The sequence below is a fragment of the Poecilia formosa genome, unplaced genomic scaffold, assembly GCF_000485575.1.
Source record: "Poecilia formosa unplaced genomic scaffold, Poecilia_formosa-5.1.2 Scaffold19, whole genome shotgun sequence".
NCBI lineage: Eukaryota > Metazoa > Chordata > Actinopteri > Cyprinodontiformes > Poeciliidae > Poecilia > Poecilia formosa.
Genome location: NW_006799958.1, coordinates 3263433 through 3268578, shown reverse-complemented (window position 1 = coordinate 3268578; position 5146 = coordinate 3263433).

Sequence of the window (5146 nt, the reverse complement as noted above, 5' to 3'; positions counted from 1 at the left end):
AAAAAAAAACTTGTAAAATAGAGTGAAAATTTACAAGAGGCAGGGAAAATCCCCAACAACAAAAAAAGAAAACAGGCACAAACTGCACAAGGAATCCAGCAGGGAGTGACTGAAACGGCGAGGCTTAAGTACTGCGGCAAACAGATGAGACGGGAAGACAATCAGACGAGACACAGGTGGATGGAATGAATCTGATGAGCGGAGATGGAAACTGGCAGGTGGAACAGAGTGATGTGGAAACAAAATGAGCAGAACATAGAAGAGCATAAAGACACAGAACACAAAGGCAGAAAGAAACCCCAAACTAATCTGTGAAAGCAGACAAACACAAGATGAAGCATTCAGGAGTGAACAAACATCATACACCAAACCCTAGTGACAGTAATGACAGAAATCAGTATAATACACACAAAAGAGAACCAAAATACAAACACTAGAAGAACCTGACAGGAACAATTTAAAGGAAATAACATAGATGTACAGCAAGCAGAACCTGTGAAAATAGAGCTGAAGGAAATAATTCATCATGTGGAAACAGTAGATCATAAATCACTGTCAAAGAAAATGAACCTTAATAAAAGTCAAACACCCATGGATATGAGACAAAAGGCACTTTATGAGATAACAGAAACTATGCAAGACTTTCTGTGTAGAAGACTACAGGAACACCTTTCAGGGCGATAAGCAAAGTGGGTTTTAAAATACAAGCTTTTATATTTCTTTGTCTATTTTGCCTTAAGTTTGATTAATTTGCTCTGTATTTTTTATTAATTTCCTTCAATAAATGTAATCCTGAGTTTTCATAGATAAACATTTCTGTTACCGTAACGATGGGAAAAAACTGTTAAAGTCAAACACATTTGCTAATTTGAAAAATAATTCCAATGATTTTGTAGGGACCTGATGCAGGTTTCTAATAGATATTAATTTACTGATTTATAATGAGATCCAACGTTATGCATAAAACATTCTGGGCTACAGTCCCCATAGCCCATATTTTATGATGCCTATGCAGCCAAGCCATGAATTAATATGACATGATACTTTATATTTATGACTCATTTGACATCCTCTTAAATTCACAGCGGCTTGTTTTTCATATTTTGTCACGTTACACTGAAAAAGTTTTCGTTTTTTTTTTTTTTTCCTAATTGAGAATTTATGTGACAAATTAAAGACTAATGGTGAAATGCATGGTTCTTATTTTTGTTTTTCTCCTGCACATTAAAATATCAAAATTGTGGCTCACGTTATTCTGATACAGCAAAATCAAATCCTTCGCCAAAAATAAAAATAAAAAAATAAGCTGCCTTTTTAATGATCTGGTCAAATGAGATCAAAGTTACATTTTTCTGCTGAACACACCATCACTAGAGCAAAACACAGTGGTGGAAGTATAGTGCACGGACATCAGAGCAGGTCAGAGGTCATGAGAACATGCTAAATACAGGGGGAAAAATACTGTGTTAAATCCGATACGCAGTTGCACATCCATTGAATCGTGAGTATAATATTCCAATTTCTGATAACTGAACAGTTGTTTTTATGTTATAGTTGGAAATTTTGTTTTTTTATATATAGCACTTTTTGATCTTTTGTGTGAACCTATATATCTTGATGTTGCCGTTACAGCTGAATCTTCCCACTCTGGGGCAATAAATGCCATTTCTACTTCTACTCTATTCTATCACTTAGCAACACAAACAATTCAATAATTACCATAAGCAGGAAAATAAAATGTAAATCTTAGCATTTCCTGCTATTTCAAAGCAGTTCAACATCTCTGACAGTGATTGGTTTGGATAGATTCAGTGGTTGAGTTACAGCAGATGAGCTGGGGTTTTTTTTTACTCTGATGCACACAGAGGAACAGCAACCTCTGATGCAGGCGCTCTCGTTAAAAAGGAGCAGCGAACAANATAAGAGTGGACGCCTCATGGACCGCTCTCGCCTATTGTCGCTGACGAGATTTAGGGCGGCCATCTTGGAGCGGTCCACCACTCCACTCAGCGTTGTGTGTTTAGCAGCACAATGATGTATCAGCGCATTTAATCGCTTTTTTGTTACTGGAAACCATATTCAAACATCTATCAAAGCTACATTTATAAACAATTGTATTTTTAAGTATGTTTTTAATACATAGTTCATCATATTTAAATATGCTTAGTGGCTATAACAATAGAATAGGAATGGAATATTCTGATATTGATGAATGATGAGCATATTACAAAGCACACAGCCGTTCATAATTTATTTAATAAATTATTTAGTAATATCAATACATATTTATATAATTATACAAACAAATAAATAATGATTAATAATTACACAAATAAATAATTATTAATACTGAATAATATATATTGGATAGATAGATATGTTTTTCAGCCGACGAGTTCTAGCTTCAGAGTGATTCAGCAGCTGAGATTGAGTCCAAAATCCGATGTGAGATTCATCCGTGCTGCAGTGAATCCGTCTCTCTTTAAAGATATCCCCCACTTCTTCCTCACTTTATGAAACCTTCAAAACAAAAACGGAAGATTTGGGAGCTATCTTACTTTTGACAGAGTGAAAGAATTACGTCTTTACCACCTGTGTAAACTTTGCTGGTGAATGTTTTAACACATAGTATAAGTTTTATAATATATGTTACATTGTTTCATTTCTAATATAGGCTCTTGTGTCAGATAATCGAAGTTAGTGTTAGAGAATAATAAATTTTTTTTTAGATTTACGGAATCTCAGCCTTCATAGCGGGGCTGAACCCCTATTACACCAAGCACTGTAGCTAATATTAGCTAGTATCTGGCCGGTGGACATAAATACAGTAAAGTAATATTCTAATCACAATATATACATAATAATATGTCCATCTTACTTATGAAATGTTGTCTGTGGAGCCCTCACATCAATAGTCCATCGATCCGAATAACAATATCCCTCAGTGCTGAGGCATCTTCTGTTGCTTTGATTGAGCAAAGTAGGAGGGTATACCGCTCCAGTATGGCCGCCGTATTTCCTGCGCCGGAGCGGCCAATGCGGGGTCTACTCTTATATTATGTCTATGGTGTCAGCTCACTGCGGTGGGCAAAATTACAGCGTGTATGTCACAGACAAACGGAGGCATTTCCGGGACCATTTTAACTCATTTCGCTTTAAAATATCGGAACGTTTTGTTCCAGTCTTTTGACTTAAAGGCAGGGAATGTGAATGACTGTGATTTGAGTAAATGTGTAAAAATCTTTGGGTTCTTTTTTTGGGGGGGGTTCCAGTCAAAGAAAATTTCCCCAGAAAAGAAAAAAAACGGTAACACTGTATTTGACAGGGTGCGCATGTTTATGACATGACACTCATAAACATAACACCTGTTATGAACATTAACTAGTTTTTATTAATGTCTATGACCAGTGTCATGACGTGTCATTCAGTAAATAATGACAATTTTAATACAAAGTTGCTCTAAAAGTTGCATCTTTAACACTTTCCATTAAATTGTATTTTCGGATGTCTTATTGGACAGTTACTTAGAAAGCCAAGAATTCATATATAAGGTAAGATATATTATTTTTATGTCCTAGCTTGGTTGTCCCAGAGTGCTAACGTTGTTAGCAGCTAGCTTAGTGCCGAGTCACGGACAGAAAATATGTTTATTCAGTGGGACTTTCATGCTAAAAAAAAAAAAAAAAGCTAAATAAATTAATTATAACCTACCCAGCCATACAGTCAACATGAGCTATGGCTATTCCCCCACATGCTTCGTGTCTAGTCATAAATTGTATTTATGGCCAGACAGGAACATGGGGTCACTGTGTAGGTCGCTGCGAATGGTTAGCCTACATTGGACCTGAACCCAGTGACCTACAACGATTCAACATTACTGAACAACTCCAGCATGAATTTGAGTTTACAGAAGCTAGATAAATTATTTACCAGGAGATCCAAGCTCAAAGAAATAAAGTGAGATAATTTTTTAAATTAAGGTTCTTTCTGTAACCGGATCAGTTGTTGAGTTTTTCATCATTAGTTCGTTGTTAGTGATAGCATCGTTAGTTCTATCACTAGCTAAGTCTATGAAAGCAATGTAGTAGTTTTGCTAGTTTTGATTTCCAAGGCATAACAAGGCAGTTAGTCATGATTCAGCCAAAGTAATGAAATAACGAACTGCAGTCTGATTTTTGTTAATGTGTTTCTTCATATTGAGCAGTGAAAGAAAATAAAACATGTTACATGTCTTTTGCTTTAAGTATTTACTTACTAGAGGGTTTTTGTTAGTGCTGCAGAGCCACAGCTAGCAGCTAGCTCCTCACTTAGCGGCTCTAACGGAGCCTGTGACGTTGTCGGGCAGTTTTTGCTCATCCTACAAGTTGGACTGAATCATTGTTTAACAATAGTGGGGGGACCTAAAAATTAATTCTTTTTTTAATTTTTAATTTTCATCCAGAAAATGAGCTGTATTTACTCAGTAATTCCTGAAGGTAACAAAGAGAGTGTTCTGGATTGGTTAAAAATAAAATAATGTCGTCTGCAAAAAGCGAAATTTTGTATATGTCAGTACCGATCTCAAAACCAAAAACACAAGAGGGCGGCACTAACTGGATCTCCCTGTCTATTACCTCTATACAGCCTAAATGAATCAGAGGTGATCCCATTGTTGACAACTCTAGCTTGAGGGGATCTATAAAGAGATTGTATCAAATTGACAAACCAAATTTCTTAACGACAGAAAAAAAGGTATTGCCATTCAACCATATCAAAAGCGTTTTCGGCATCAAATGATACGGCTACACTTGGTATCTTTTTTGTTAGCAATATATATTATGTTAAACAATTGTCAAAAACATCATACTCTGAGTGCACTGACTCCGAGTACGACGGAGAGATACAGTTTTTCTCAAATTATTGACTTTGCCTGACTTCATGCCAAATGATTTATATCACTATGTCATAAATAGAGTTTCCCCTTGCACCGGAGCAACATTAAAAACGTGCAAAAAATGAGATGCTAATCAGTTTTTTCCATACATGCTAGGCTACATGATGGTGGGGCATTGCATGATTTTGTAAATAATGACAATTTAATACAAAGTTGGCATTTTTAATGGATTTTCAATGCAACTTTTAGAGCAACTTTGCATTAAAAGTGTCA